We start from the raw sequence: 10,444 nt of genomic DNA, 5'->3' as shown, positions 1-10,444 counted from the left end.
TAAATTAGGGCCCGTTTGGATACGTCATGCATTTGTATTTTGATTTGGATTTGAGTTTTGGATACAAAATACATCCATCATCTTCATGAACATGTTTTAAGAGAGAGAGACAAAGATAGAGAGAGAGAGGAGGGATGTCTCGCTACTGCCGGAGCAACGTCGATGAGCAGCGAAGGTGAAGGAAGTTGCCACAAATATTGATTTCCAAATATATCTAGCAGAAAAGATTTGAAAATTGGAATTCTTTGCACTGTTGTAGCTTATTTGGAAAGTTTTAGGATTTGATCCAGTTCAAAATGTCAACTAAATCCAAATCTAAATCTTGTGAGTATCCAAACGTGGACTACAAAAATCAATGGTTTAGCCTTATTAATGTGAGTTTCTTCTAAGGACTAAGTGACTTCCTTTTTAGCATTTTCTAATAATAGAATTATACATAAGAGAAATGATAGATGCAAGGGCCCTCTTTACGCAAGGGCTAAAGAAGTGCCCTTGAATAGATCCACGTCACTAAGTGCAACCGAATTCAGTTTCTCAAACAATTTTAAAAATGGCGTGAATCTATTCAAGGGCCCTTCTCTGGCTCTTGCATCTATCATTCCTCTATATAGAAAATGCTTACAAGAAAGTCACACTCATTCTTAAATGACGATTGTTAGACCCACTTGTGCATTTTTACGTAATCCATTGATTCAATTGGCAACACTCAACTCCCTGTTCGTCAACTGTGAGTGCCCGTTGAGGCCCTATTAGTTTAAGATTATGACAACCAATTGTAAGTGCCAAACCAATTATTGGACTCAAGATTGCATTTAAATATGAGTCAAATAATCAGTTTGGCACTCACAATCAGCTGTCATAATCTTAAACGAACAAGGCCTAAGCTATCCGAATGATGTTGGGATCATGTTGATCGGATGATCCTAGGCCCTTGATCCATAAGTCTAAAGGGTTTCTATCAAGAAAAGATGAACTGTTGATTTTTTATAGTCTTTTATCTTTCTCATGAGATGTCCCTTTAAAATGGGCAGACCATGTGGGTCATCACATGAGATTCTACAAGAAAGGGCACCCCCATTGGTTGTAAATCACCAAAGTGAATTAAATTAAATGCACTTTGGTGATTTACAACCAATGGGGGCGTCCTTTCATCCTTTTTTTTTTTTTTTGCAAGGGTGCCCTTCAGTTTAGAACTCCTCTAGAATTATTCTTAGTAAACTGGTAGTAGAAATATTTAATAAGGACTCCTATCTATTTAATGAAGTTACATCAGCAATGATATCAATAAAGCAAGGACTTCATGTATTTAATTTCACTTGAGATCTACCATATCTTCTGGTTTTTCTTTATGCTTTTTCTTATTCTTCTCTGGTGAAGAGAAGATAAATTTAAATTTAAATAAGACCATTTCTTAGCAGGTTCATATAGAATAATACTGGGTTCATTTGACTGAATTTTTATTTTCTCAGGAACGATCCATTGCACCACACCTACCACCACTTTGGATCTATAAGAGCATTTAATGTGGTGGGTCCTATCGAAGATTGCTCAAAACTACTATGAGCAAATTAGGGAAGTGATATTTACGCCCCTTTTCATCACCAGGGGCACCTGGTGCCAGTATACCAATGACTAAAGGGGGCCTAATGTACTTGATGTCAGAAGAATCTAGTGGCTTTGATTGCCACGTACACGGCATTGGGTGTCCCTGGTGATGAAAAGGGGAGTAAATATCACTTCCCGCAAATTATCCTGACAATCGGATTGGCTATTAAATGTAGGCTACTGATATCCTCACTAACACGTTTTGAAAAGGGCAGTGATAAATTCACCCCCGTTAAAGGGGGTGTACTCTTCTTCTTCAACCCAGGTGAGGGGGAGATTTTCTTCTTCGAGAGGTGAATTTATCACTACCCTTTGAAAATTGCACTAACTCAACTTGTCTTTTAGGAAAATGATATTTACGCCCCTTTTATCACCAGGGACACCCATTTGCTTTGCAATCAAAGCCTCTGGATTTTTCCGACATAAAGTACATGAGGCCCTTTTTGCCATTGATACACTGACGCTGGTTGTCCTAGTGATGAAAAGGGGCGTAAATGTCACTTCCCGTCTTTTATTATTTAATCAGCTGTCCATGCCTATCACAATTTACAAAGAAAGCTGTCAAAAGCTAACTCACCATGTCTTTTATTATTTAATCAGCTGACCAATGGCTGTCACAATTTCGTAAAAACGCTCTCGGAAGCCTATTTAGAAAGAAAGACAAGTTGAGTTGGTGCAGATATCAAAACATAGTAGTGCCAATATCAATATCCTATATCTATAGAAATATATAATTAGAAGACATAGGCCGTTCGCCGAGCACTCCCACGGCATGTATCTATTTCATATATAAAGCCAAGCGGCTTCATATTTTTTTGGGAGGGGAGGCAAATAAAAGAAATACTTACGGGACCTTTGGCAACCATGAAACATTATTCCATGGAATATTCGAGGGCCCAATTGTGAATTGTGAAAGATGAGTTGAGGAGGGGGAAGAGGATGGGGTAGACATGGGGGAGAGAGCATGAAAAGAGTATGAGAAATCTGTAAAATCCAGGGGAAAAATATTCTAATTCAAATTTGTTTTTTTACAGGGCCTTTTACTTCATGCTCCTCTAACTCCCATCCTCTAAAGACTCTCCCTCTCCTCCCATCTCTCACCATTAGCCCTACTAATATTATATAACATATTTTTCATGGTTGCCAACACATGCCCATAAGTTTCAATTTTATTAAATGTTGGACAACCACCTTTTAAGAGGGAGAGCCTTGGCACAACGGTAAGGTTGCTCCATATATTGTGGCATGGTGATCACGGATTCGAGTCACGGAAGCAGCCAAGGGTATGGCTACGTACATCTAGCTCTTCCGAGACCCCGCAATGGCGGGTACCTCTTGCACTGGCCACCCTTATTTTATGGACCAACACCTTTTAACACCTCTCTTTTGCGGTGGCGTGGTGTTTGCTATTACCCAGTGTTGTGCGTGTCAATGAAGCATGTGTAGTTTAATGGATGCGTTGGTGTGCCAATTATTGAGATTTGTATCGAAAATTCAATTCAAGGGGTAATCAACTCTGTCCCTTGGGATTGGATTTTAGACGATTGAGAAGAAGAGGGGAACACCACTTCTTCCTTGGATCTTAATGCCTTTTAAACAAATGACTTTTTAGTATCATGTTGCAAAGTGATGGCTCTAAGGTTGATGCACACAAAATGCAAACGACTAGATGGAGATCTACAAGAATTTGGTTAAATTCTTAACAGAAATGACACGAACATGCACCAGTTTCAGGTTATATAATTGAAATTTAAGAGAAATGCTCACTATAGATGATGAACCCATTCGTTTACGTCTCCAATTCTTGGAAGAAACCACAACTAAAAAAAGTAAATACGCTGCAGAAATGTAAAGATAAATTATGACTTGTTTGAATTTGGTTATGAGTCCTCTTCCTTGGTTGTATCATCTCTTCATATAGATTTCTATTGTAACTGTCTACAACTACTCTTGATCTCAGGGAGGGAACTTGTCATAAGTGCCGACTTTCATTGTGAATTTTAAACTCCTATTCGTTGAGAATAAGTGTTGTTTTTAGCTTTGGAAAAACGATCGTTGGTAAATAACTGTCCCGACTCTAAAGGAAAAATCATCATCCGGTGATTTGTTCCCACGTGACCAATCTTAAATTCAAAAATGGGTGTAAACACGCGGGATGGCAACTAAAAAAGTTTCAATTTCATTAAATGATGGACCAACCATCATCCAACCTTCTAACATCTCTCTCCCTCTATTAAATACATTATGAATGTGAATTTTATTTTCTGAGTCAAATATCTTATAAATGTGAATTCCATATAGGTATTAAATACCATATAAATGCAAATTTTAGTACATTTATTTCCTAGCTTACATAATACACAGCTATATTGAAGCTATCTATATACTATTATAAGGGGTTTGTAGGCATTTCCACATAAATCCATTTCACGGCTGACTTTTGCATGAGAAAACTCGGTGGCTGTTCTCTCGTGCAAATGTTAGGCGCAAAATGGCCTTCCGCGAAATTGCCTAGAAAATCCCATATTATTATGTAGTTTAAATATATGCAAATGTTTTCTACGTGGCTATAAAATAACTAACTTTCCCACTATCGTAGATACATTACTTTTTTTGCCACCCAAAACAAAAGAGGAAACAAAGGAAGGTAACTCGAGGCCTCATGCATGTCACATGCACATAATCAAATCCATTGTATTGCTAGAGAACTACAATCCAATGCATTGAAAGAAACACACTGTCTGTCGCGGATATGAAATCGGACTCCTGGATAGCTCGGATCAACGGCTGAGATAGGTCCTGAAACTGTGCTGAAACTCACTGTCTGCTGCTGAAAATAGATTGGATGCGCTCTAAAAGTTGTCACGAACAACTTTCATGTTGATGGCGAGAGCCAATTTTGAGCAGAAATGGCCCGAGTGAAGAGAGAAAAACCAAAGAGTGTGTAGAGAGAGAAAATCAATTTATGTTTTTTTCTCTTTTTCTGATTTCTTCTCTTCTTCTTCTACTTCTCCCTAAATTCGTCTCTTCTTCAGGTTATTTTCGTTTTTTCTTCCCCTATTCTTCTAATTCTATCCCATTTTGTCTATTTCTCTCCCCTTTCATCAAATTTCCCTTCACGGTCCTACATCAATTTGGTATCAAAGCAAAAGGTCCAAAGATTCTAGTATTTCTCGACAAAAATCTGCGAATAAAGTTGTTTTTCTCTACTGCTGAGTTGACTCACCCAGTCAACTCGGTTGTCTTCAACCTCTTGAAACCCTAGCCCATCCAGCCCACCCACCTTCCATCTCCTCCATGTTCCAGCCCTCACCAAAACCAATCCCTAACAGACCCACCCCCACTTCCGTCCTCCACACTCATCTTCCCTAACTCGAATCCAGTCCTTAAAAAAAAAAAAAAAGACCATAAAAGAAAAGAAAAACAGTATGCAAATTTCAGCGTTTGCTGAAATCTGAAATTTTCTACAGAAAGTTTAAGAGAACCAGAGGCTCTTGGTTGTGGAGTTGTGACGTGTTGTAAATCAGCCTTGATCATGGAAGTCACCATCATCAACAATTTCAGGGTTTAGACTTCCATATCGTCACAAAGTTATTTGCAAGAAGATTTCGCCGTGAGTTATTGTGGACCCCGATCCCGAGGACGGTGAGCGAGGGACGCGAGATCCCCCAGTCAATCCTCCAAGACCTCCACAATGTGAAGGAGAGCTCTACCAAGGAACTCTCGAAACGATGCCACTCACAGCATGGGTGGCGATGTATAATGTATGAGATACTTCTTGATCCGGAGACAGAGCCTCGAAACCAAGATGTACCTAAAATAACCCAGAGTCGCCATCCAAGGAAATGGGCCCTGGATCCCATGAAATACTCTGTTGCAACAGATAACCAAAGATACAAAAGGTCTATGACTGGTGACGAATGAGGAAGATCCGAAGAGCACCTCCAATTCGCCCAAGTGAAAGCACATGGTCTCTTATGCCAGTTCTAATTAACTTTGAAGAGTTTTGGGCGAAAATCATGTGAAATGGGAACAATCATCCCCGAGAAAACGTCTATCTACGCATGCATGACCCGGGGATGGGAAAAAGAAAATAAACATCCGAATCCTAACTCATCGCATCTAATCCTAACTCATCACATTCTAGGAAAGCAATAACATCCCCATGCAGAGCTATAACTAATCAGACAATGATAAATATAATGAGATAAGGAAAGTAGTAAAGAGCTATAGCTAGACAGATAATCAAGATAAGACGAATGGATAAACGCTATAGCTAAGCAATCAAAGCAGTAAAGTAAACACACTAGCATGCGAGCCTATGTAAGAGATAAGACTAAGAAAATGGCAATCGATCGCACGCTAGAAGAACAAACAAACTAGAATGCATAAGAAATCTAAGATAAGCACACAGCAAGCTAAAAGGTGCAAGAAAAGAAAAAAATCAGAAAATCAACGGTATGTGAGAACCAAAAATGCTAGGGAAAGAAGATGGAACACACGATAGGCTCGGAGGGCGATTCAAAAAAGAATCAAGCCCAGCGATCCTACTCTCCTGAAGATCGGACAAGTTTCGCGATCGTCATGACCTATCGTTGGGCTCAGCGAGGACAATCCCTGTAAAGAGGCCACCCTACGTCATCGCACGTCCCAAAACCCGATAAAACGTCAGAAAACCAATGGAAACCGGAAAACCACAATGAAAACCGGAAATGGAATGAAAAGAGGGCTCCGAGTGACCTGGTAATCACCATCCATGCCCATTTTTGTTTTTGTTTTGAAATGTTTGAAAATATTTATTAAAAAGGTTTGACTGGACTTGGGTAGACCCAAGCTACCTACGTACCCTGTGGAAAGGGATCAAGCCAACGTAGTTCGAAAGTTTTTTGGCGTTTTTTATGTTATTTGCTGTTTTTAGATTTTTGCTGTTTTTTATCCCTTTGATTGAAAGGGGGTTTTGGCTCAGGAGGTTTCCGTCCGTCGTCGCCTAAACCCGAGAAAAATGACGAAGTGTTCCTAAAATCGATGGGGTCCCGAAATGAAATGAATATCCCAAGGAACGTGAAGAGAACAGAAGATGGAGACAAGGTTGAACCCTTGAACCCTATAAGAAGCAAAGGCCCCACAAAAGGAGAATCCCTAAACCTGATGAGAAATCCTAGCATAAGAATGAGGACAAGAAGGGCAAGGGGTTATACCAACAATTTTGAGTCTTATCTTATGCTGCTCGTGGTTCCAAACAGACACAACATGAATAATAACCGACAGAAAGGGTGAAATTAGAGTTGATAATCAAATTATATCATTGTGTCTTGTAAATATGCATTTGCTATTGGAACATAGGCACATTAACTCACAAAATCAATGCAAACTAAGACACAGGACTGAATTGTTTGTTTGTAGTCACATGGGATCAAAACTGAAATCAGCTTATGACACAAAGCATTACCAAATTCCAAGTCAGCTTATGACACAAAGCATTACCAAATTCCTTTGTAATCACAAAGCATTAAAACTAAAATCAGTTTATGACTCAAAGTATGACCAAATTTGTTTATAATGACAGAGTGTCAAAATTGAAACCCATTGGTAACACGGAACACTAAAACGAGAATCAAGGTTGAAATTACAGCCCAGAATCGGCGGGTATAATATGATCGGAGGATCGAAACCAAGACCGAGTTAAAAAGTACCATAAACAAAACACCATTTCATTTGAATAGAAACTAAAACAAAGATGAGCAGTCAAACAAGCTATGGCAAAACAGGAGAAAATTGGGGAAAATACTTGAGAAGATAGAAACTTGTGCTTCCCTTTTCTTTCTCTGTTCTTCCCTTCGATTTGATGATGCGAGCGATGGCAACCAAGACCAAATGGAAATGTCCGATAATAATGGGTGTTGGAAAGGATAGAAATGGGTTTAGAAAAATTGTTGGTGAAAAGGGAAATTGGGGTTGATTATGGGTTTTAAAATGGGTTTTGAGATAAAGGGGAAGTGGCTGCAAATGGAAGAAATCCAAGTGGGTTTAGTGGGTGAAAAAGATGGTGGATAAGAGATGGAGGTGGAAGTAGAAGAGGGTTTGGCGGTGGTTTGGATGGTGGCTGGCGGTATGGAGAGGGTTTGGATTAGAGGGGGATAAATCTGGTTGGGGAGGAGTTGGTCGGCACCTATGGCCGTAGGCTTGCTGGATTTGGGGGGTTTAATGGATAGGCTTTTGAAGGACGAGACGGTGGTGGAGGTGAATGGTGTAGAGGTGGTGGTGGTTTACAGAGATGGTGGGAAGATGAAGTGGGTTTGGGTGATGGTAGAAAAGGGAGATGGTGGTCGGAAGTGATGGGGCTTGCCGGATTCCCGCGAGGATCGTCGGGGAAGATGAATGAAATGGGTTTGAGAGTGGTGGCTGTAGAAATGGAGGTGGCTGAGGATGGTGGTGTAGAGAGGGTGGAGAAGGAGGTAGAGGTGATGATGGCAATGGATGGTGGATGGTTAGAGGCAAAGGTTGGATTCCGACGAAGTTACCGGAGTTGCAAAAATGGGTTTGCCGGATTCCAGCCGGAGGAGACGAAGATGACGCCTCCCCTTTTCTCTTCTCTCTCTCTCTCTCTCTCTCTCTCTCTCTCTCTCTTGGGAGAAGCCAACATGAAGAACTCCTCCTCCTCCCTCTCTACAAACCCTAATTCGGGTCTTTTATTAGCAAAAGGGTGTGTCAATTTCCACACATCCTCATTTTGATAGTCACACTCTTGTTTGATCTTTTCCTCTTTACTTAATTACATATGAGAATTGGTATTGATACTTCTTTGCTGGATATCTCACCCCCCTTACTGAAAATTTACAGGCACATTCTTGAGAACGGTAACAACCTTTTGGGCAACATTTTTGTGTACAAACGGACAATGCAAGTCAGTAAAAATGACTTTATTCCATATTCATCTTAGTCCATTATCTTGTTCTTCTCCTCCAATTGCTCCTTGTTTGTCAAGCGCCCCCACCAATATTTAGTACATTTAAATTAATCTAAAAAGAGCAATTGTTCTGACTTAAAAATGACTTTTCCACCTCTTTTTCCCTACAATTTGGTGGAAAAATAAGGAACCCATTATTCACCACAACAGCTGGAGAATAGTTGTATTTGATTTCCCAATGAAGCACTTTCAAAGCTAAGGAGATAACAGAGAACGGCCTATTTGTGTGGGTATTCTACACTTGGGAACAAATTTGAAGCAAGTATAAATTGTCTTGAGACTAGAAATCAAGGTTGGATTAAGAGTCTAAGATCAACCCGTTAATCAGCGCTACGCATCTGATCTGATCAGCGATATATCTTACTCTTGCAATCGCATAGACTAGTTTTGCAGAATTGAAAGCAAGATTTGAGCAGCTTATGAAGTCTTTTATGTTATGTACTATCATTTTTTAGAGTAAGAAAGTCAAAATTTTGAAATTCAAACCGTTCATATCTCTTCTTGTTTGCTCCAGGTCCGAGACTGGAAATTCTGGTATAGTTAATAGTTAATACAACAATGAAACAAATAAATTAGCCATGGATATAATAGAACAGCAGGTCTCTTTGATGAACCTAAAAAGAAAAAGAACATAGAGCAAATCCATTCAAGAAACCAAACAAGTTTCTCCCTTCTAAATCAACTAGCTTCACACAGTAAAACATCACACTCTTGCACATATAGGTCCATAACCATCAAAATCCACAACCTGATCTGGTCCCACCATTAAATAATATAATACCTAATTCCCAAAATCACAAAACCACCCTTTTTTTCATCAAATTTATAGCCTTCCAGTGCAACTCATAAGCTGAAAGCTGATTTCCCATCAAACAAATAGTTCATCCAATGCATTTGAAAATGCCCACCAACACAAAGAAGAAAATTAAAAAAACTTTTCAGTCTCCAACTCTTCTTATTTGTGAAACCTTCAAGCATGCCCCACTGATAGAAGCAGATACAGTAAATCAAGGGCATGACAGTCATTTAACTCCAAACAATACCACCTTTTAATAAAAAGCCTTATTACTTAAACCCAAAACAAGAAAGAAACCTCTCAACAGAGAGAAAAAAAAATGCAAAGGAATGATAGAAAAAAGGGTCTTTACCTTGAGTTACATCCAAGAAAATGCTTCTTTCTTGCTCACCCAACTCTTCTTTTGCACCAACTTGTTCTTCAGCTTTTAGTTCCTTTTCATTTTTTATCTTTCTAGTCCTCACTTTCAAGCTCATGTATTCCTCTTGTTCCTCTATCTCTGTTTCCATGGGAAAAAGAAAAGAAAAACCAGAGGTGAAAGAAATGCAGAGAAAAACAAAGGCCAACTAAACAGTAATGGCAAAGAGAGAAAGCTAATGACAAGTGCATTAGTCTTCCTGAACTGATTATGTAACAGGAAAAACAATAAAAAAAAGTTCTGAAAGTTGGTGCAGAACTGCAGATTATGGACTACAGGACAAAACGTGAGTCTCCCTGTTACACACGCCCATGACTTTTATCAGAATCATTTATTATTAGGGAAGTGGTATCAGCAGAACCATGTTTTAATAATTGCACGAACTCAGCTTGTCTTTTCTTTTTAAAATTGCTTGTCGGAGCTTTGTGGGAGCTGTAATAACCTTTGACAGCTCTTTATATAATAAAAGACAAGATGAGTTAGTGCAATTATTAAAACATGTTTGTGCTGATATCATTTCGATATCAGCACAACCATGTTTTTATACATTCGCTCATGTATCTTTTCCTTTTTGCCTTTTAGTGTTTAAAGAGCTGTAAAAAGGTTATTACAGTTCTCAAAGTGCACTTATGAGTTATGAAACCACTAAATACTAAAA

The 10,444-nt window shown here is 39.1% G+C and overlaps 1 long non-coding RNA gene across 1 annotated transcript; it reads right to left on the bottom strand.

The window, feature by feature from the left end:
- Positions 1–9,131: 9,131 nt before the first annotated feature.
- LOC143885528 (uncharacterized) lies at positions 9,132–10,242 on the bottom strand. Its single transcript, XR_013253393.1, has 2 exons — positions 9,721–10,242; positions 9,132–9,556 (listed from the first exon to the last, which is right to left on the bottom strand). It is a non-coding gene; the product is annotated as an uncharacterized LOC143885528 (long non-coding RNA).
- Between the last annotated feature and the right edge of the window lie 202 nt (positions 10,243–10,444).

This window comes from Tasmannia lanceolata, unplaced genomic scaffold (genome assembly GCF_043159265.1).
Source record: "Tasmannia lanceolata isolate RefF3 unplaced genomic scaffold, GAP_Taslan_0.1 ptg000002l, whole genome shotgun sequence".
NCBI classification, from domain to species: Eukaryota; Viridiplantae; Streptophyta; class Magnoliopsida; order Canellales; family Winteraceae; genus Tasmannia; species Tasmannia lanceolata.
The sequence above is the reverse complement of the archived record's forward strand: the minus strand, read 5'-3'. Positions and strand labels throughout refer to the sequence as shown.